This window comes from Sminthopsis crassicaudata, chromosome 3 (genome assembly GCF_048593235.1).
Source record: "Sminthopsis crassicaudata isolate SCR6 chromosome 3, ASM4859323v1, whole genome shotgun sequence".
Classification (NCBI taxonomy): Eukaryota; Metazoa; Chordata; class Mammalia; order Dasyuromorphia; family Dasyuridae; genus Sminthopsis; species Sminthopsis crassicaudata.
In genome coordinates, this window is record NC_133619.1 from 34,528,527 (window position 1) to 34,552,385 (window position 23,859).

General features: G+C 42.4%; 1 protein-coding gene across 5 annotated transcripts in view; it reads right to left on the reverse strand.

Annotated features, from left to right (window-relative positions):
* The window catches only part of TBL1XR1 (TBL1X/Y related 1), a 135,136-nt gene that overhangs the window by 36,112 nt on the left and 75,165 nt on the right, over positions 1-23,859 (reverse strand). For 3 of the 5 annotated variants that reach the window (XR_012487688.1, XM_074298229.1, XM_074298227.1), the window contains exon 3: positions 13,422-13,489. The exons of the other annotated variants lie outside the window; for them this stretch is intronic. The gene's annotated coding sequence lies outside the window, so the exon portion shown is untranslated. The remainder of the gene's footprint in view (positions 1-13,421; positions 13,490-23,859) is intronic. 5 annotated transcript variants of the gene reach the window in all.

The following is a 23,859-nucleotide window of genomic DNA, read 5'->3' on the forward strand; positions in this document are numbered from 1 at the left end:
TAACTCATTTTACTCCATGTATTGCAAAGCTTCTTAAAATGGAGTCTCAACTCTAGCGGGTCAGATACCCAGGGGAGTCACAGAATTATGATTATTAGTAAATGTTTTATCTTTATACATTTTTATATAACTACATACCAATTTCTCAGGCTAAAAGGGGTCGAAAATTGAAAATAGTTTAAGAACTTCTGCTTTGTAGTCAAGCATAACATAAGAAATGCCTACGATTGTGTTACGTCCCAAGGAATAGCTGGGCAAGGATTATTTTTCTTCCTCTGGTGAAATGAACCCGTGGGCATTGGTCAGAAGGTAGAAAGTCAAGGAGCAGCAGCCCTTCTCAGCTCAGCCCCCCCTTTCAAAGGGAAAGCTCTGGGCAGCCAGGACCTGCCCCTGAAGCAGCAGCTTCATTTTCACAGCACCTTGTAGCACAACCCTCAGAACAAAGTAAAGGGAAAGGCATTCTGTGCTGAGATTTTTGGTTTTTATTGATGGAACTGCCAGAATTTTTGTATCTATCCCTTAAACAAATTATCACTTTGCATTTATCTCTCCTTCTCTATCTCCAAAGCTGTCAGGAAAATTTCTGACCATTAGAAATAAAATGAACTTCCTTCATAGATGATTGCTACCCACAGATGAGTGGTAGGCCATAAGGGCACCAATCTGGAGAAGTTAAGGAGAGAAAGAAGCCTCCAAGCAAAGATGGCAAGGGGTAAATTCTTGGGAAATGCCTTGGGCATTCAGAATAGGGGACGAAGGAAAAAGAGACCAGCCCCCGATGCATTTGCTGGAGTACCTAATTATACTACACTCTAACCCCTTCCCCTTCTTACCTTCCCTATCACTGTCCAGGGCACCATAGGTTTGGGATCCATCCTCAATTTACCAACCTCACAGACCTCCCCATATTCCATATTCTGTCAGGGCAGGCTGTCATCATGTCTAGACTCCTGCAGTTTTCCCCACTGCCATCTCTTCTCTATATTCATCAGTCAAGGAGGTTTTTCTAAGCTTCTGACTGCTTTGTCTATCTACTCCAATAGTTCCTTACCACTTAGTGTTTTTTTGTTTTTTTTTTTTTTAATATAACCTAGGCCTCTTCCTACTTCCCTTGATTTCTTACAACTTCCTCCTCCCCTTGTGCTATTACTTGCCATTTTACAAGGTAAGGAAACTAAGTTCAGGAACACCTAAAAGACTTGCATAGGCTAAAAAGGTAATAAGTAGAAGGGTCAGGCTTTTTCTAACTCAGTACATAATAAAGTTTTAAAAATTATTCATCTTGGTTCAAAAATTTTTCAAAAAATGACTGTTTAAATTGGCTAGTGTTGAGAAATGAATATTGAGAATATTTCCAAAGAAAGTTTTGAAAAATCTCACCAAAACATTAAGGGAAAAAAATAGGGATAATGCTTGTCAGTGTCCTCAAGACTGAGAAGCCAGCCAGTAATTGCTCCTGCCAAGCACCTTGACTGTGTCTTAGGAGATCTCAAGCCTCGTCTTGTCCCTCAACAACCGTGTGACCTTATAAACTGGTGACTGTGAGCCTTTTCCCTGAGGTTTGATGAGAAGTCTGAGCTAAAGCATCCAGGTGCCAAAGCAGCCCAAAGCCAAGCAGGACTGCCACCTGGGACAGACAGCACTCAGGATGGGGAACATGGAGGCTTCCTGGGAAACACAAGCTGGCCAGGGCCTGGAGGTAAGGAGGAAGGAGGCATTGTAGGAACAGTGTTGCAGGCCGGAAGAGTCTCAGACACAGAGCAGCAGCAGCTGGCTGTGGCCATGTTTAATTGTTGCTGTTATTATCTCGTAGGAGTGGACAAGAACACCAGAGGGTACAGGGAAATTGAGAGCTGAAGAATGCCAACTCATAGGAGTTCTCAAACACAGACGGACAGACATGAGAAACACAGCATGACTTAGCATCGAGGCTGAACCTTAGGCAGTCCCTACCCTTCCTGGCCCCCAGTCTCCTTCCCTGTAAGGAGCAGAGGTCGGGCCAGCCCCAGCAAAGGGCCAGAACCCATGCTTCAAGGTGTATTTGCAGCGTGTCCCTCTAGGGATCAGAGAAGCTCACAATGCCAGGGTCTGGTGCATGGCAAAGGCTTACAAAATGCATGTTAGCTATGGGGCATCTCTTCTTCGTCTGGCCTACACCTGCTTCTCACGAGTCTGACATCCATGATCCTTAAAGAAGAGCTACCCGATGTGATTTCTCATCCTCACCCGTGTAATAAGTACAGATAGAATTTTAACACACGGCCAAACATAGAACCATCTCACCAAAATCTCTTTCCTTTTCTCCTTCCTCCCTTCCCTCCACACCTCTCTGGCCAGTTGGGTTTTCACATTTAAAAAAGTTTTTCTTGGGTTTTGGTTTGAAAGAAACTTTAGAGCAGGAGCTCTTAATCTGACAAACTTGTCGACTATTTTTCAACATAACTGGTCTTTTTTGTAACCCCCTCTCTTTGGTTTTTAAAAACATTCTGCAGGGGGGGTCCATGACAGGAAAAGGGTAACCTAATTCAATACCCAGCTCCCTCATTTTACAGATGAAAGGCCCCAGGGCCAGGAGTGGAATGATGTGCCCAAGCTCCCACAGCCACTCCCGAGCCAGCCTGGCTGCCCTCTTCAGATGACATGAATACCTCTTTCCTTATAAATACAAATTTCCTAAAAAGTTAGTTTCAAAGCTCAATTCCATACTGAAACTTATTAGATTATAAAACTCAATGTTTATTTTGAGTAGAAGAACCAATTTTGAGGGTTAGTAGAACAAAAGCAGGAAAATTTAGGTCACTGAAAACGGCAGGTAGTAGCAAAAGAAGGACGACTTTGCTCACTACTATCTAAAATTTAGTCATTCAGTAAGCACATGGCAAACCTCTGCCTCCTCCTCTATTCCTGAAATAAGTTAATGGGGGCATCTGAGATGAGATCAAGTCTCTTGGCATTCAGCCCTAGGATGACTTGAAAATGGGAGGTCTCCCTTGGTACATGATACAAGCAGCTCAGTGGCAAACTGAAGACCTTGTGTCTTGTTTTCTCCTTTCCAGGCTTTTCGGGGTACCAGCATCACCTAGCTGACCTGCTCCTTGTTCATGTGGTCATCCAGCCATCACAGCCCTCCATTTTAGGAATCCTCCAAGCCCTCCTTTTCTCCTCCCTCTACAAGGGAGATAGCCACATTAGCTCTCTGCAGATGATACACAACTAAAGTCTATTCCATACCATCAAGTGCCTACTGAATGTTTCAGACGAGATGTCCCGGAAGCATCTGAAACTCCGCGTCCCAAGCTGAACTTCCCCGTCCGGACTCTCCCCACTTCCAAACGCCCCCCATTGACCCGAAGCAACACCACCCTACCGGCGTCACCGATTCTAGACTGGAGCATTGTTCTCTCCACTTCCCTTCGGTTCATACAGCCGATCACTTCGGTCTCACGACACCGGGCCCCAGCATCTCCACTCAAGCCAGCTCGTCCCCAGTAGGTCAGTTCATCACCCTGTGTCTGGATTATGGATTAAATTCCCCCTCACAGTCCATGTAACTGTACTCAGTGATAAGGGAGTTTCCTTAAACGTACAACTAACTACCTGTCTTCTCCTCACTCAACTCCATCCCCCTTCGCCACCCGAGCCCAAGCCTTTTTGCCAACTTCCCTGGAATCCACCCCTCCTTCTTTCGCTTCAGCCGCCTGAGCCTCCTCTCTGTTCTCTGCACCTGGCTCTCTCCTCCCTCCCATAAGTGGAGCTGCGAGGAAGTCAGATCTGAACCCCTCTCCCACTTTAAGACTGGGTCTACCAGCCAATGGCCAGCAAACTAAGAATGACTTTCACGTTTTTATAAATTCATTAATTATATTCAAAACTGTAAAAACCACCCTTAGGCTCACAGGCCTTCTAAGAGTAGGCAGGTGTGCCCCATCTGACTCAGGTGTGTGTGTGTGTGTGTCCACCTCTCAAACAAATTACCTTCCATTATTAATTACTCTGTGCATATTTGTACCTCTTCACTTGGCATTTTGGCTGCCCCCGCGACAACGCCGGCTCCAGTCTCTGCACTCCCAGGCCCGAGCCCATGCCTGGCCACAGGAGGGACGTGAACAAGGACCCGGTGATTGATCTGTGGCTCACCCGGTGGCCCCCAAAGATAGGAACCATTTCCTGTGACCTGACTGCAGAGGAGCCAGGAGTTTGTGCCCATGATGAGAGGACGATTCCTCACTCTGGGGGTGTCCAGTGGGGCCCCTGGGGCACGGCCTCAGCGCTTTCCATTTCCTCAAAATGATTCTCTATGATATCGTGGCCACTTGCTGACCCTCCCCCAGCCAGAGATTTTCTCTAAGTGTTCCACACCCAGAGAAATCGGGAGAAAAAGAGCACGCTGGGAAGGATGACTGAGAGGAGGGGAGGGCGCTGGACTTCTTTCCGGATGAGAACCTCACATGTTCAGGATTAATGTTAAAAGAATCTCTAATGAGGAGCACATAGCCATCACGTAGTCATCCACAAATATCTCCCGAGGGACAGGAGACGCCGCACAGAACGTGCTACCCTAGACCAAGTGACCAAAGAAAAGGCCAATGGGCAAGGTCTCTGCTAGGAGCCACAGAGACGAGCGGGGGCGGGGAGGGCCGGGCTTGGGGTCCTGCCGCCATCTTGGTTCCCCTGGCCCCGGGCAGTCGCCCTTTTTGACGCCAATCACCCTGTTCCAGCAGCTGTCCTCACCTCCCACCCACAGCTCTGTACAAGAGGTCAGCGTATGATTCAGAGACACCTCTGAACTCTTACCTTCTCAGAGAGCCATTAGGAACATCAGTTTCCCCTTGAAATGATTTCGATTTGCCTGTATTCCCCCATCTGTGTACATATGCCATCCAACCCCAGTCAGAGCCTAGAGTTCTCTAAACCAGGAAAATGTTCCCATCAGGCCTCAAAGGTCTCTGACAAACTAACAATTACCCTTCATTTCTATAATGACTTTGATAACTTTTGAGAAAGTGGCAACATGAAGTGCAAAAAATCCAAAGGGAACCATGCCCATATCTGTAGCCTGAAGACTAAAAGCCTTACAAAATGCACACTAGCACCAAAAGGCTGCTAGGACTACCTTCTAACAAAACTGTTTTGGGAACTCAACAATTTAAGACCAAATTCCTCTCTATAGCCAAGTGTGAGGGCCAAAAAATCTCCTCATTCACTCACCTTCCCAAAAAGTCCCTCAAAGGGGAGAGAGCACTGCTACAGGCGCAGGGGCAAAACTGATTTAGCAGACAAGGCTCTCTCTTGTCCCCCTGCAGGCCCTCCCCATCCAATCCCCAGGGCTTCAAGCTAGCCAGGCGCACCAGCTCCAACAGGTGAATTCCTGATCAAAACGCCCTCCCCTTAGCCGACTCCTACCAGGCGATGCTGGGGATAGTCTGCGCACCAATTTATCGAGTCATTTCTAGTCACAGAGTAACAGCAGCAGCAGAAGAGGAGGAAGACTAAAAAAGTAAAGCCTCTGTTGTACTAGAACTTAATTTTAACAAATGTACGCTCACAGATGATTGGATGTTTGCTTTGGTTTTGAGGGAAGAGGCAAGAGGTCATTTCAAATCTGATTCTTCCCTCCAATGGCAAATACGTCCAACAGGGAGTGGGTGCGTGGGTGTGGAAGAGAAAAAAAGAGACAGAAAGATCAGATTAAAATGTAAGTGGGAACTATTTGACAAAATTATATAAAAGAACATAGATGATTTTAATATGTGATTTTCTAAGTCACCGTGTGGGAGTTTAACACTAATGCTTTAGGGAACTTCAAAAATAGGGAATCCTCGTGCTGTCCAGAAAAACCATTCTGCAACAAAGAGTTACAGTTTGTTATCTGGGAAAACTGAGAAGTCACTCACGGCAGGACCGGCCTTCTCATCAGGGAGCAGGCTGCCTCACGCTTTTTGGGAGAAGTGCCACTGGCACAGCCGTCCTGCAGATAACGGGCTCTCCAGCACGAGATTGGGAGAATACCAGCCATCCAAGATCCACGAAGTGCTCGCTGTGCACTGGGCCCGAGGCTGAGCCCGAGACAGAGGCCAGTGGACAGGAGGCTGGCGAGCAGCTCTAGGGCAGCAAGCTGGGGACAGACTCCAACGTGGAGGGCATAGAGGGGCAGGCTCTCGCTGAAGGGAGCCAGGAAAGCTCCGAGGCAGAGAAGGGGAAGGAAAGCCTCCCAGGCCCATCGAGGGAAGACAGAGGGCTCAGAATCAGCGATGGGGGGAGGGCGCAGGGGTGGAAGCAGTCTGTGCTTGAGGAGGTGACTCCGACAGCCTGGAACAGGGACCACGATGGAGCCACGAGGGAGGATGATCCTGGGGGAGTGTGGGGTCCGGGACGAGGCTCATCCTTCTCTCAGGAGAAAGAGGCTGGGAAGGAGGAAAGCCTGGGAGAGAAGATCAGCGGTGCGATGGAACCGACAGACAACGAATGTCAGCAGCGAGGTGGAATTAGAGGAACCCGTCCCCTGACAGAGGGGAAAAAGCAAGAACACCAGACAGGAAGTAGAAGGGGGCCTGGGGCCCAGCCCTGGGGCTGTCTTGGATCAGAGGAACGACCAGAGGGAGGCTCGGAGGCTCTGGCCACCCGGGACAGGCCCCCGGGCAGCAGCAGCAGCAATGTGGCCTGATGAACAGGAGAAGGGGAGACCAAAACAGAGACCGACAAAAAGGAAGAGAGGAGGGGGAGAAGTCAGACATGCAGGCCCAGACCCGGAGCCGTTCTAAGGCCCCACAGCCGGGGATTGTCCGAGGCCATTTCTGGCTCTCTACTGCCCCGCCCGGCTGCCTCTCTATGCCTGAACTGTCCAGTTTGGTGAACTATTAGTTAAGTTTCGTTACAGATAACCTTCTGAAAAAGGATCACTTCCACAGATTCTTGCAGGCAAGTAATCAATGATAATATTCTAAAGCTCACTGGCATCCAAACCCCAGAGAACAGGAGAAGTTTCCAATAATGATGCTTTGGCAACGCGTCTCTCCACTGCCCCCCCATGCCTATTCTCCTAATATTGTGCTCCATGATTGTCAGTCCTATAGCATCAAGGCACCAAGACTGGCTGTGAATGACTCCAGGTCTTTGCCCGCGCCTGCGATCGCCTGTGTCGGGACCTTCGGCTGAGGTTCCGGTCCCGGAGGCCTGTGCGCGCCTCCCTAACCGTCCTGCCTTCCCTGTCCGCAAAATCACGTTGTGTGTATCAGTGCGTCCGCTCCTGTCCCTGTTGGACAATGGTAATGGGCTTCAGTTTAGGAAACACAGTCAGAGCAGAAGTGTTAGGTCCTTACTAAGCGCTAAGTCGGTGCTTGACAATTCTCTAGTTTCGGAGGTTAGGGGAGTTTTACCCGTGAACTCCTGGGGAAGAGCTTGCATGCTTAGGAGGAGCAAGTTCATTGGTTGAAGTAATTTTTCCCAGAAGCCCTTGCGTTATCCCACGCCCATTCTCTGAGAGGATAAAGAAGGCGGCACTCTGGAGGAGGAAGAGTCTCTGCTCTAGGCCAGAGTTGGCGGATCTCTACAGGAAGAAGAATCTGGCCCCAGACATTGAGCGGAGACAGCAGTTCTCTTCCCAGAGAGCCGTCGGCAGCTTCTGGAGACAAGTGATGTCTCCCCTGAATTTAGACAGAGGGCATCCTGATTTCCTACCTAAGTGAGGTCAACTTTAATCAAGCACATATTCTGTGCTGAGCCCTCTGAAAAAAAGAAGGGTTTAGGGTTTGTTTTGGTTTTTTTAGAGGAGGATTTATTTCCAGAACCTAGAAACTTTCTAGAAAATAAACCAACATTCTTTGACTTGAAAGCAGAAAAGAATTTTTAAAATAAAAAAAGGCTGTTAAGTTTTTAAGTTAAATATAATTTTAAGGTAATTTTAAGTTAAATTTTTAAGTTAAATTGAAAGCTAGTTAAGTTTAATTTAACCTTAAATTTAATTCAACACAAGAATATTTTAATCTCTATCCATAAATAGAACTACTGAATTATGTGAAGAAAATAGGGGGAAAGCTAATTTTAACTCATCTTTAACAGTATAATTATTATTTTAAGGTCATTAAATAAAATTTTAACTATTAACTTGAATAAGGAAATAAAATGTTCTTATATAGTTAACACACTACTGTTACTCTAAATGATACCTTTACGTAGTTGTATTTTGAGTATATGGTATTCTTTTCTTTCTCCTTTCTTATTAACTGCATCATTTCAGGTAAATTTTCCCCTATTAATTTTTCATATCCATCATCTGTGTTGAAAATTTCATTATTCATTTTGTCAATTACGCCTAGGGTTAAAAGAAATCCTCTTCTGTGATTGGGTCCATTTGTTCACGTTAATAAACAAACATCCTTAAGGCATAGGTCACTTTTTTTCCCTGTCAATAAAAAAAAATAAAAACAAAAACAAGACCTTACATTGTTGGAATGAGGAGGGGAGAATCTACTGGGAACCACAGCATGAAGATTCTATTAACCTTGGCATGAAGGGAGAAGAAAGAGAAAGACATATGAGGGATATGAGATGAGGTGATCTTTGGGGAAAGGCCTAGAGTTTTTCAGTGAAATTAGAGGCAACCCAGTCACTGAGGTTTGCCCTTTTTGTTTAATGAGGACCAAAATGTTGGAGTCAAAGTCGAGTATGTCTGCCTAAGGATGATCAGACCAAGATGAGTTTGGAAAGCTCTACCACAGGTCAGGCACTACGGGAACATTGGGGGTGGGGATGACTCTAACCTTGCATATCTCCCTTTTTTGGTGGCGCTATTACAAATCTGCTTCGCTCGTAAGGCACAGTGCCCTCTTCGATGCAGGCCCGCCATGCTGGTCAGGCCCGTGCCATGCCTCTCATTTCTCACAAACAATTCCAAAGTTCTTATGGAGTGCTCCTTTTGCTTCTTCTGATCTCCGTGTGAGCTCTTGCCTGGCGAATTCTCTAAAAAGCAGCTGTCTAAGCAAACATGCGTTTGGCATTCTAACAATGGGGCCGGCCCAGCAGTCGTGCTCTCTGCAGCAGTTTGAATGCTTGGCAGTTCAGCTTAAGAAAGCGCTTCAGTGCCCAGCACCTTCTCTTGCCAGGTGTTTTTCAGAGTCTTCCTAAGACAATTCAAATGGAAGCGATTCCATTTCCTGGCACAGGAACACAACTATGAGGTCAGCACAATGGCTCTGTAGTCCTTTGGTCTGATGGAGAGTCTCACATCTTTTCTCTCCCCCACTTTCATTCTCAGCCTCCTAATCACTGAGCTAGGTCTGGCAATGAGTGTATCCTACCTCATTACCTACGTGCCCATTCCTGGAAAGCATACTGATTAGGTAAGAGACCTTAGCCACAGCATTCAAAATGTCTCCATGACGGATGCTGTGATGCTTACTGGTGGGAACCAGTTCTAACTGACCTACTCTGTTGCATCTTGGTCTCAGTCACTGCACTGAGTACACAATCGCCTGCTAATAAAAAGTCATGTACCAACTCTCCCTCTGCTTTAGTCTTGACTTGCAGCTATTTCAAGTTAAATAGTCTGCCGTCAGTGCCTAGATGAACCTGATAGCTCTTTTTGTTCGTATCGAAGGCTTCTGACATCACTGAAGACATCATGCTAAAAAGCACTAGAGTAGTCACAGTGCCCTGTTTCATTCCATGGTGACCTGGAGCATCATCCATCATTCAGAACCCATGCAAGCATGCAATCATGAAACTGATGCACCATACTGATGAACTTCTCTAGGCAACCAAAATTTTGCCATGATTTCCCACAAGCCCTCATGACCGACAGCATCAAAGCCCTTAGTCAGATAGATGAACATCGTTTAGACTTCTGTTCTGCTGGACAGTAAGCACTCTACTGACAGTCCATCAGCCCTTTCTGAAGCCATACTGGCTCTCAAGTAGATAACTATCTTCCAGGTGAAGAATCAACCTATTGAGGAGGACTCTAGCAAGAATCTTGCTGGCAATAACTAAGAGAAAGACCTCCATGTGCTTTGTCACAGGACAACCCATTTCTTTTTCCTTTAGAGAAAAAGACAATTCTGGAAGTGATAGCCTCTTTTTGTTCTATAAAACAGAAGATTTTCATAAGAGTAGTGGAGACCCTGCCTTGTAAACTTCAGTTGGAATAGAATCAACACCAACGACTGCCACACAAAAGGAATCTAATGGCATTTAAAATCTCTTCTTCAGTTAAATGCTTGATTAAAGAGGGGCAGACGTCAGCCTGAAGTAAACTGACAGGTCAATGGCTTCAGCACTGATTGATAACAGTTTGCTGACAACATTATAGAAGTATTCAGCTCCTATCTCTAGGATCATGTCCTCATCACTAATCAATGTGGTTCCATCAGCACTGAGCAGTTAAGATGCAACATAGGTCTTTGACCCAATAGCAGCTTTCAGAGAATCATTATAGTGCTTTGAATTGTGACTTTTGCCAGCCTTCTTATAGAGCCAAGAATCCTGCATCTCCCTAATATTCACTTGTATTTTAGTTTTGAGGGAATTAAATGCTACATTCCTAGAGACAAACTATCCTGCTGGAGTTATTTTTCATTCATTAGCTTCTGAATTTCTCCATCATTTTCACCAAACCATTCTTGATGTTTGTAAATGTTCTTGCTCAGATGAGTAAATGTAGGGCCATATACCAAATTTCTTAAAGCTGCCCACTCCTTTTCTGCTCCCCTGTTGACAATCTTGTGTTCCTTCCAAGTTAGCATCAAACTGTTCAAGATCAGAGAAGTGCTCTAATCTGAGAATATCAAGTCTTTTGGTAGTTGTCTATAGGCTGCTGCTCATGTTGAATGTACTATACTCTGTACTACACACTGCCTTCATTCCTCTCATGTTGCTATGAAGTTGCATCCACAAAGTTTTGCCCCATTTGGGTAAATGGAAGACAAAAGTGGTGATAAGGAGGAGCACAAGTTATTTCCAATTCCTTTGTTCCCAAGGACTCCCCGCCATGTCTGATTGCCTGTCCTTATTCTGATGTGAAAGTCGCCCAGAATTATAAGCCAGTCCTCTTTCAGCACAGTGATGAGGTAGGTCTCCAGATACTCATAACTGTTTTTCTTTGATCTCATAAAGATGTAACACAGTGGGTGCATAAGCACTGCTGAGGGAGGCATGGCATTTTCCTGCAAGTGGTGATTGCACCGTCATGCATGAGCCTGATGGTCATACTCTTGGGGAGGAATACCAGATTGCTGATTACTTTTGATTGCAAAAGCTATACCAGCTTCATGGCACTCTCCATTTGGTCTTCTCACCTTTTATTTATTAGTTTCTACATTTCCCCATCATTTTCATCAAACCTTAATGTTTGCAAGTATTCTCACCCAGAAGAGTGGGAACAAGGCAGGACTGTAAAACCAAATCTTTGAAAGCTACCCACACTCCTTGCTGTTAGATTCCTTTTGTATGGCAGAGTGCTTGGTGCTGATTCTATATCTTTAGTTCATAAGCTCACAAAATCACTCCTATCAAGATACTTGCAGCACAAGTGATAATAGTGTACAAAGATTTTAAATTATCTGTGGCCAGGAGACTTTTCAGATGGTAAACAGGCAAAATGGCCCACTTTTTAAAGTTAAGTTCAGAGGCATAGGAAACAGAAGTGGGAGGTCACAGGGATGGTCACACTTTAGTTGTTGGCCATGTCACTTTTGATTCAGAATTTTTACCCAAAAAGAAAAAAAAATAATAAAAAATAAAAAAATTTTAACTTAAAAGTTGACATAAAACGAAAAGAAATGGCATAGCTTCAGAGCTAAATGAAAAAAAAAAAAAAATTTAATCTGATCTTCAGGATTCCAACATATCCTATAACAAAAGCTTTTGTTTCTGACAGGTTACAAAGCAAAAAAAATGAAGAAATAAAGTTATTCTTCCTGTGCTAGAAAGTCTATTTTTGTCAAAATTACTGACATCCTAGCATTACATTTTCCCAGAAGAAAAGGTAACTACTAAAGATACAATGGGAAGTTAAAAATAATACAAGTTCTCTTTACCTTTGAAAATTATTGCCATTTACCTGAAAATTCCAATATTTTAAAAAACAATGCCAAATGGCTATCCTCTTTGATCAATTAAATACTAAATATACAAGTAATGCCTTCTTATAATTGAATATGAATTTTATTTCCCTGATGAAAACATAGCTATCTCCAAGAGAATCCTGTCTATTTAAAAGAACAGTTTTAGAACTCTTAACTACAGGCTGAAACCTAAGTAGAGCACAATTCTGAAAGGTGTATTTCCAACAGCAGGGAGTAGGTTGCTTGGACATGTTATCTGCCTTGATAAGTTTTAATTTTCTAAATTATGAAACAAGGGAACTAACTGAGCTACAATGATCATTCTGAATCTAGCATTCTAAGACTATCAAAGTCGATGACTTAGTGACACTACAAAAGGTACAGCGCAGGAGTAGGGAGGAAGTACAGAAAATGTCTTCATGCTACACAGAAGGCTGGAGATTTCCAGAAACAATCCTAGCAAACAAATGACTACTTTGTAGAACAGTGAGTTTCCAGACAATTTAATTTTTAGGTTTAGTGATAAGTGTTAAACCTACACTAAACACTTTAAATTAAACAGTGTGTTTCTGTCTCTTATACACATATCTACACACACTCACTCTACATGGTCTTCTGCTCATCCGTCCATACAACTGTTGCCTGATGTGCTCAGAATGGGCTATGAGTAACCTTCTAAGGGCAAATCCAAGAGCTCTTTTCTTCATGAATTATTTCCACACCATTTCTGGCATTCTAGAGAGGGACCTGACCAGAGAAAGAACACTGTTTCTTTGGTGTCAGTCTCTGGTTCTGACAATGCCCTCAAAAACCTAGCTTGTAAACTCATAGGTAAAATACACCTTATGTCCCCAGGCAGATCACATTTCCATTTGCCCAGTATGGTAAGCAAAAACTGCTTACAAGTTACTGGCTAATACGAGACAAAGGCCAGGCAACATTTTGAACATCCAAAAGACTGAGGCAACTACAAAACTCAGGCAGGCTGATCATCTGGTAGACAAGACAGTATCTGCAATAACCAGCAAGGGTCCAATAACCATGAACTTCAAGTCCAAACAACACTATATTTGTGGGGGGAAAGACAAATTCTGCTAAGAATTCTTTCACATGTTCTTTGAATAACATTTTTAATAAATGAATTGCTACATTCAATAAAATCTTACCTTAGTAAGAGCTCAAGTTGCTTTTTTCGATGTTAAATTTTATTTGATGAAATACTCTGCTTTAACAGTGTTGACAGGGAAAAAAAGGATCATCAACCCCAAAGGGGCCTTTAATAATGTTTCAAGTCCATTGACACCAATGTATTGGTCTCTATCTTCTTTACATACACATATATAAATTATTGGAAGTCCTTACCAGACTACTCTCTCAAAGTCCCATAAATCTCTGATGTGGTAGCAGTACAAACTTTGGTTTTACACCACCTGAAAAACAAACCACATTATGTCACTTTCCCCCCCCACTCTCATTCCTTACAAATGAAATGTTCTATTTAATGGAACGTTGCCAACAAAACCAAGCCCATTTGCTACTTGTCTCTTAAGGCGATGAATTTTTTAAAATGTCTTATTGTGACCCCTTTGATTTGTGTGCCAAATTATATTATAGAAATTTATCATAAATTAGCTCAATAAATAAGCCCTCAATGAGTCTGAGCTCAAATGCGTGTATGAATACATCCTCCCCCTCCCATCCTACATGCATACCATGTAACACCAAAGGTGAAACCAATTTAAATGCAAATAATAATTGTAACTTCTTTTTCCAGAAAACAAAAGTAAACTTTGCTATGATATTCAAAATCTGTATTTGATAAGATCATTAAAAAGAAGACACATCAAGATATTTGAGAGCACGTTTCTGTGCTTTAATAAAATAAGTCTACTTTTACTTTAATGATAAAGACTATGAGTTTGTTTTCTATAAAACTTGTAATCTTGATTCTTTTTAGGTTTAATGGAGATTTATTTATTCATCCAGAAGCCATTCTTTGAAAGCTCAGTCTAGTCACCACAGGGCTCTTGAACACACCCAAACTTTAGAAACTATCCAGTATCACATCCCACCTCTCACTCCCCACCTCCAAACTTGGCATTTGCGTGTGAAGCTATTATTCCTAGGAAAACGGGCTTTCTGTCTCAGAAGGAATTTAAGATGCACTGAGGACCAGGGCAACTCTGACTATTTACCCTCACCAGCCCCATGCCCTCGACCTCCAGGAAAGTGTTCAGTGGAAAATGAGTAGAAGATGACTTCCTCAGTGAGCCCCAACCTGCTCCAGGAGCTTGTGAAGGAGCAGGAAGCCCAGCATGCTAACTTCCATCTCCTGAATCCAACAATGACAGTTTCTACTAAAAGCTAAGAATCTTTTCAGCCACGTGTGATTTCAGCTTTGGGGCACTTTCTCCACCCAGGAAGATCACACCACCTCTACATACAAACTGATTTCCGTAAGTTACTACAGCTGACCAGATCATCTGGCAGCCAGGCTGGTGTGGAACCTCTCCCCAATTTGATGGGCTGGCCCTTGAGTGGCAAGAAGCCTATCAATCACCTGGATCAAAGCCTTGATAGTTTAAGGTTCTGTCAAAACTCATATTCCCCTAAAAAAAGATCACGAAACCCAAAGTCATATCTTTACAACAATGAAACCAACACTTTAGGGGGAGAAAACCTAAAATTATCTCATGGCTCAATTTAGTCAAGAAGAAAAAAGTTGGCAGGAGGAGCCATTCAGAAACTCCTGGTCCTCTTTCTTTCCTCTCTCCCTCTCTATGGAGAAGTGGCTTATGGAACCTCCTCAACAATGACTCATCTCTTGCTTTTATCCCTGCCTCCCTCTTGGGCTGTGTCCAGTTCTGAGGTCCAACTCAAAGCCCGTTCTACACGAAGAGCTCTTGGTCACTTTGGAATGCCCATGTTACTATCTGGATTTCTTAATGCACTTTTACATCACATGCTTAACCACAGTTTATGGGCCTCTCTGTGAGCTCCCCAAGGCCAGCAATGAAAGGTCAAGTTCCTTTGAACACTTTACACTAGAGAAAGAAGCTCAGTAAATGTTTGAAGATTTAGTGACTATTTTACCTCCATCCCTCTTCAAGGGATGGAAACATCAGACAGCTATGTTCAATGAGTGCACTACAAATATGAGATTGGCTCTCACTGCCACCATTTCTCATTTTCCAAAAGCAACAACAGCAAACCTTTATCTTTACTCCCTTTCCCTTCTCTTCCTTTCTCTAGAATAACACAAAGAGGAAGACTGAGAACAGAAGTTATATGATATGAGCTTTCTCTTCTTTAAAATATATTCTATATTCTTAAAAGCCCCAATTTTCTCCTCCTTTATGAAAAGGTAGTCCTTCCCAAGGTCAACGCCTTTACTGGTGCTCTAATCCAAATCCCTCCCAAACCATCTCTTTTTAGAAGATTCCCACTTATTACCTCTTCTCATTAAAATCTCCTATTTACTGACCAGATCTTGGCCATCTAAAGAAATACAATGACCTTCATTTGATGTAACATCTTCTCAAGCTTTCATCCTGTATCATGCCCTTTCACAAAGATTTAACAAAAAAAAAAAAAAAAAAAAAAAAAAAAAAAAAGTTTTTTGTTGCTTCCACTTTCTTTTCCTAACTTTTCTAGACCCTCCACAATAATTAGATTAAACCTACATGGCAGTGACCATCCTTTATCTCCAAATCTTTTAAACAAGACCCCTTAGAAAAGCTATCTGGGCTAGAAGCCTCCGTTTCCTCTCCTCTTCTTTCACTCTCATCTAAACCTTCTGTAATCCGAGTTGGGCGGCTCTCTCGGGTTACTTCACTTCTCATCTTTGGCCACTTTGAAGATTTCATGATGAGCTTTTCCGTCTCTATTTTTGTGATACTTTTCTCTTCTGGGCCTCCTGTCTTTTGGCTATTCTTACATCACCTTTCTTCCATCATCATATGCCTATCAAAACTATCCTGTTTTCTTGTACGTTCTTTTACAATCTCCCTCTGATCTCACTTCCCATGAATTTAAAATTAGATCTATAAATATCTCCTTAGTCACTCTCCAGAATCATACTCCACCAATTAAGTGACTATCTACTGGCAATTTCCTACTTATATCTTGTAAACCAAGGCCAGAACCAGATTGAAATGTAATTGGGAAATATTAAATAAAATTTTAAAAATACAATAAAACATAGATAAAATGTTAATTTAAGACTTTCTCAGTCAATACGCAGCTATAAACATCTGTCTCTCTCCGAGTCAGAAACCCTTGCTGCAGACAGTCTGGCCCTCTAAGCATCCTTGCTGAGGTTCACAAGCTGAGAGAACCCTGATGTCCCTGCTCTCTCCCCGTGGGTACAACCACCCGCTCTCTACCTTTGTGAAACAATCCAGTCTCTTAACCTGCACCTTTCAAGCCAGAGGATAACAAGAACCTCCCTCCCAAGACTCTGGGTCCCTCAACCAAGTCATCCTCCAGGGGCCAGTCTCCTGCACATCCGGGCTCCCCCAATGCGCCACTTGCTCTCGCCTGCCCTCCTCTCAAAGGAATTGCTGACCTCATCCACTCAGGAGCTGTCCTCCCCATCCCCAGGATTCACTCTGTGTGTGAATGTGCTCAGGACCTGGGGAAGACCACCACCCCTGCTGTGCTAGCACCAGGGCCCGCTCCGGGGGTTCATGGGCCATTCCTCCTTTCTTTGCCCTTGGCTACAACACCTTTAATGACACCATCTTTTGCTTTGATTGTCTGCAGGCCATTCGGGCCACCTCTAACTCACCATGTACCTCTCCAGGACCTTCTGCACAACTCATTTTTAAATTCTTTGAAAACAGTTGTATTGTTTCATTACCAGAGAGCAGAACTTGGAGAATATTAATATTAATTTTAAAATGGACCTTTGCTTTCAAAAAAAGCTTAGGGTAATGAAATTCTGCAATTTTTTTTTTCTTTTTAAAGCAGTCCAGCCTGTCTTTCTCCTCAGATTTAACTAAACCTAACTCATGCAACAGACTTGTCTTAGGTATACATATATACCAATGAAGTTCAATAGAGTATCCATCCAAATATTCCCTCACACACACACTGTATATTCTAGTTATTCTCTTTGCAGCTGAAATGCCTCACACACTGTCTGTCACATAACAGGCACTTAATGCTTGACTGAAATTTTAAATCCATTTTGTAAATAATGTCACTATTCATGTTGATACTTAAAAATCTCTCTCCCCAACTCTACTTACTTGATATCGTGTGATAACAACTTCTTTATTTTCTAAGTTATACACTATTGATATATTAATAAAGAAATAAACAAAGTAGAAAATTATTTCATATATCAATCACAATTCCTAAGAAATATAGGAAATTTATGTAATAATTTATGTAATAATAAATAATAAATTACAAATGTATGTAATAAACTCACATACCACTGGTAATTGGTAGCGAACAGTACACATAGACACACAAAAGTGCATCTACCCTACTAGCTCTGCCCTGAGAATGAACTATCTATGCAATAGAGTTTTGATCCAATCAGGAATCTCAGTTCTGAATAACAGATATTTATGATGTTCTCCCCAAACCTACACAAATGGCCATGGTTTATTGTGGCACATGGCAGGTGAATAAATGGCAGAGCTCCTCTGTCATTTACTAGAAACGCTCAATACCAGCAATCCCCTTCTTTAGCCATCATCTCTAAAGAGAATCAGATCCCTAACCATATGAAGGTAATCAACAAATAGAAAATTCTAAGTGAGTTGTACTTACTTACTGGTGTAGGTATAGGCAAAGATCTACCCTTACAAAAAAATGTTTAAGTACATTTCTAACCCTACCCTCATAAAAATGAAATCATTTGGGGGGAAAAAAAGGGAATAAATATTAACTGGGGGGAGGAGGGGAGGGAGGAGGAGGAGCAGTTACCACATAAAATAATGCTGACATGAGGAAAAAACCCAACCCATTACTGTTTTCTGAAAAGCAACAGTACATATTAAAAGTCCAGGAAAACTAGTCAACATAAAATGATAAATCTGATTTGGGATTAAAATTTGAAATTCTTCTAAGTTTAAAAAAAAAAAAAAAAAAACCTTAAAAGCATTTTATGCTTATACTGAAACATTAATATTCACTTTACATAAAATATTTTTAAATTCGAACAAGCAAGTCCCAATTTCCCTCTTCATTTCAGACTAAAACTTTGGTCCCAGGGCAAACAAATGGTCTGAGTTTACCAAACTATTCAATTTCAGACTGTATTCAGACTGGGTATGGCCAGCTAAACCAAAAGAAAAAAGGAAATAAAATACCTCCCTAGAAAGGCAGGGGATTCTAAGGCTTGCCCAAATCTAGGTTCTAGCCTGGGCCCCCAACTTAACCTTCTTCAGCTCCTCTGCAGAAGGGGCCTAGAGGGGAAGGCAGCCCAGCCCCTTCCCACCTCCCCAAGCTGTGCGGGCCCTTAGATCCGACATGCCCGATGCTCTCCTCAGGCAGGTTTCATCTGCTTTGTGGTGAAGTAGAAAGGTTCGGGGCCTGGTGTCCAGAAGACCAAGTTTAAATCCAGCCTCAGACTCTTCCTGCTAGGTGAGCCTTTGCTTGCCTCAGTTTTCTAATCTGTAAAACTCAGATAATGGTGCACTAACCTCCACAATGCGGATCCCAGGAGTTACAGGCGCCTGACCAGAAGCGGCAGTTCCTGGGGAGTTGTTGGTGGCGTTAGAGCAGTTTCCATGTTCCTGAAAGTGTGGAACCTTCTCACGCCTAATCCACAGGACTCCCAGATAGCTGACCCCTTCCACCCCAAACATCCAGACAGTTTGGGACAACTGTGCTGCCCCAACAAGAGGAGTGGGGCTTGGGGACCTTCATTTTGAGAGACACCTTAGCTGCTCCTCTACCACTCTGAACTCCTTAGCTCTAGGCTAAAATAAGCTCTTTTTCTCCATGGGTGGCTGGAGGTCCAGCTCTTTGCACTTCAACAACAGGGGTGACCAGAGTGAAGGGCAGTCCTCCCACCTCTGCTCTCTTCACTTCTAAATTCCCAGACCACATTTCACCAAATCCAGCCATCCTTCAGAATACTGGGATCAGCCTGCCTGAAATCATCAAATCGATATTAACTTTCCTCTTAGAAACACCATTCTGCCAGAGGGCTCCATTCGCCATTTTTAGTGACTGTCCAGACCAACACTGTTTCCGGCTCATTAGCCTTCCTCTACCCCTTCCAATATAAAGCCCCTTGAGGTTCAGGGTTGGCCCAAGGTATTTGTTTCTCTTGCATTAAGAACCTAGCCAATGTTTAAGGATGCCGTGGGTTAGTTTTCTCAGGTCTCTCATCCAGTTAAAAGCATCCTGCCACTCTATTTGAGATAGCAACATTCTGGCACAACAGACAAGTTCCTCTTACCAACCTTCTCTAACCACTTCTAAAGCAAACCCCGTCCACCCCAACCTCCTTTTCTGCTCCGGGACAATAAGGCCCATGGCAGCTGAACTGCACCCAGCAAGGTTAGACTTCGAGGCTGCACACAGATTATCACCAGGTGGAAGAAGAGACGTCAAGCTGGGGCAATACAGTCCTTGCTCTCATGAGCCCATTACAAACACAAGCCCCAGTAATTATGATACAAAGCCCTCCCGAAAGTATAAGGAGTTAGAACTACAGAAAAGAACTGGAATCTCGACTACAAGAGAATCTACTGACTTGACTCTGTAGCAAAACCTTTCTTTTAGCAAGCTCTTAGATCTTCCTCACGGCCAACAAGTCCTAACAGCTCAGGCCCAGGGCAAGTTGCTGTGCATATTGTGCCTATTTGGGGGGATTTGTTTTTGACACTAAGCCAAGAGAATTCCTCTTTCTGAGCCTATGTCTACTTGACAGTGATGGATTAGGATCATCTCTAAGGTCTCTTCCAACTCCAAAACCTTAGGATACTCCAAAACCTTAGGATCTTGTAGGATTCATACAGCACCTTCCCCACCTTATCCCCTCAGATTGGTTAACTTGGCATTGAAAGTGGAGGAGTCTAGAAAATGGGCAAATGTAAAAAGCACCCAAAGGAAATCGCAAAGTACCATTGGTCCACTTTATATTTTACTTAGAATTGGTCCTATCTTTAGTCATAGGCACAGGAAATATAGTGACTCCTGCTCTGCTAGCTATAAAGTAAATTCTCCATGGTTATAACTACTTCTGGGTCACCATCATCAATCACAAATACTGGGTGTAAGCTACTTAGAATAAAGCTAAATTATCATTTGATTTGACTGTCCGATCCCTGCCAACATGAAGTTCCCAGTGGGGATCTGAGGGAACTGTGACTATTCTCTCTGATCCCACACAATGCTTAGTACACTTCCTTTCACCTAACAGAGGCTTATGTGAATGACTAACAATATCTGAACACATTTCAAGATGAACATCAAATATATATTATCTCAAACATCCAATAAGTGATGCTTTCCTCATTCTTTTTTTAAAGTTTATTTGTAGACAGGTCATAGTACACATATTTCTCATCTGCTAAGACAGGCATTTTGACTTGTGCCAAAATTTAAAAATGAAACTAAAATATTTTTTAAAAAATCTTAAGTGTACAATGAAAAACTTCGACTACCAAACATTTCCTAAACATTTAATGCTTAAAATTGTAAAGTTCTTAGAAAAAGTAAATGTGAAAGGAACTAGGGGAAAATGAACTATAGACAATGCTTCAAAGAAATGAAATACCCATCTTCAAAGACAAAAACATCAATGCTTTAAACTCCACAAACTCATTTTAAATTCTGGATTGTAAAATATAAAAGGAGGAGAAAATATTAAATCAGATACAATAAAATATGGATGGGCAATATCCAGAACTTAAAATATTACAGCTGTTCTGCTACTCTCCAAAACTAAGCTTGTATCTATGATCACATGGTAATTTTCTATTTTGTGAGTCATCCATCAAATAATCCAAAACAAGCTTGTGATTATTATTTCTATGCTCTAGAGAGAAAATGCTCCATACAATGCTCCATCGACTTCCTCCCTGTGCCTTGGAGAAGACCAAAGGGCGGAAGGCAAACAGGTTTCCACAATGGGTTTTGGGACAGGCTCAGCTTACATTCCCCCCCTTCCTTTCCACTAGAGAAGCAGGCCATGCAGCAATATCACTTAAGTGGTCTTATAAAAGAAACCTCTGATAACAAATGAGTCAACAGGACAACTGGACCCCACTCCTCCTGACAATCTAAGAACAATAAAAAAGGCAGGTGAACATCCCACATCATCAGAATGACCTAATTAATCTTGGCCCCAAAGAAGAGATGAGCCAATGTTTCAGCTTCTCTTCCATGAAGAAGGAGGGCACCAGGGGAGGGGATGTGCACAGGCTGACCAACTCAGTGGGTGAAGGACTGGTTAGTTTTACTGAAGTGTGGTTTTTTGGTTTGATTTTGTTTTTTTTTAAATAAAGTAACAAAGTTGGGGATATTTTCCCAAGCTTTTAGGATCTCTAATTCTTTCAATGCCATTCCACGTCTGCCAAAGCTCTTCATGTGTACCCCAGCACATGCCCTCTAGATTTTTTCCATCTGTTTTCTTTAGTTCCGTTTTTACTTCCACCTGCAGGAAAAGCCAGGGACTTTGACAGTTAAGCTAAATGTCACAGTGGCCCTGTTGTGACGGTGAAGCTGGCTATAAATGTCTTCATAGATTTATTTCATTTTTCTTCTGTTATCTTCTAGTTTAATCTTAAAATGCCACATGAGTGCCTGAGATATTAAAAACACAAGAAGACTGCCAGCATATTAGAACTTCTTTCAATGATTTATGGAAAGACGTGGTCAAGAAAGGCAGCCAGAAAGAAGTAGGAGGCTGTGATAAGCTTGACCGCATTAAGTAGTCCAATGGATAAAATCACATTTTGATCAAATCTATAATAAGTACATTAAGTAATACAATGTTGTACAAAGAATTATAAAACTTGGAATTACAAGACTTCCAAAGAGTTTCCCATTCAGTCATAAGTCTAATCTTCAGGTAACCAATTAGCTTAATTTTAAAATGTGAAATAATGAAAATTCACCAAAAACAAAAATCTTTTGGATTAAGAAAAATTAAATCTCAAGAGACCGATGAAACACAGAATATTCATATTATATAAAAATAAGTCGTGTACTTGTATAGTGTATGATCTTGAGGGAAAAATGAGAAGAATTCAGTGAAAGGGACCTGTTCAATATAGTACAAAGGGAAGGGAAAGCACCTCAAAAGGCTTGCCCTTTTTTCCAGTTACTAAATTCAGTGGATTATTTAAGAAAAACAGTAATCCAGAATGCTTCTAGTACAACAATTCCCTCCACCATCAAACAGCCTAAACTTTAATTTAAATTTTGGGCTTTTGGAACAAAAAGGAAAATTCTCATTCTTAATTGCCAATCCCCAATAGAGATGGATCCCTTTTTTCCTTTACCACTAACCTTGAGGGCAGATGAGTACAGAGGAAAAAAAAGCATTTTGGGTAACATTTACTCAAAACGTAATCACAATTATTTTAGTAAGAGCAAAACAGTTTAGGATTCCAATTCTACTGCAAATCAAATCATTTATTTTTGAGTCTAGATGATATTTATGTGGGACTATCTGCACACACTGCTCTGGATAAATAAAACAAGAGTGAAAATTTTAAAGGGTACCTGGAAAAAGCAAGGTTTGTGTATCGGTGATATCTCAGTTTGAAAACTCTTTAGAAAGGAAGTCTTTTGCATGTTAAAAAATCTACAAACATCTCACTCAGCTGATGGAGCAGCCCCAAGTTCCCTGAGAAGTTTCTCCTTGGCTCTCATCACTCTCTATTAAACAGTTTCCTTCTCTCACTTTCAGTGTAAAGATCTAAAGAGTTTAGCAAAGAGAGAAAACCTCCTTGTTTGTAGCCAGCCTCCACTTGCCTCACCAGCATCAGCCCACTGCCAGCCCTAGAATCCTTCCCCATCACTCTCTGTTAGCAAGCCAGGCTGCCATCTCCGGTCCACTTGAGTTCTAAATCTCAAATGCCTGGTGAGCCTCGTGCAATGATATCAGTCCCTGGACAAATCCTATTTTTCCTCCTCAGTACATTTCCTTTTAAGTTTTAGAATTCCATTCCCCCATCCTCTGCCAATATTGTCGATTCCACCTCTACATCTCCTCTCCCCCACACTCACCACATTAGTTAATTAAAGCTCTCCGCTTCTTACCCCATGACTGCTAGTCTCCCCTCCTTCACCAAGTTGTTTTTTTTTTTTTATTCAAATACTATTTGTTTTTAATTGGCTGTTGATTTACAGGGCTAACAAGGATAAATATTAAGGAATTTTATCCGATTTTTATGCAAGAAGGTTCAAACAGTTTTGGTACTTTTTGGTTCTGCTGGAGAATGTCGGCATTTTTAGAATTATCAGTAACTTCTATCTTCTTTCTTTAGCTTCATGTGATTCCCTGCTCAAAATTCCTCACTCTCATCACTTCTAACATCAAACAAACTCCTCAGCAGGACATCTGAGGTTCTCTATGAGCTTTCCAGGCTTAGTATCTCCCTAGCCACATTCGATGTTCCGGTTCCATGGACCTCCTCCCCTGCTTCCATGTTCGGCTTTCTTCTCCCAAAAGCTTCCTCTCATTTCACCTCAGCCTCTTAAAATTCTGAAGTTTCCCTCCAAGGCTCAGTTCAAGAGCCACGCTGAAGCTCTAGTGGTCAGCACTTTCTCAGGTTCAGGAAAAGCAGGGACCCCCTAATCTGGGGCCTAGTAAAGTCATGAC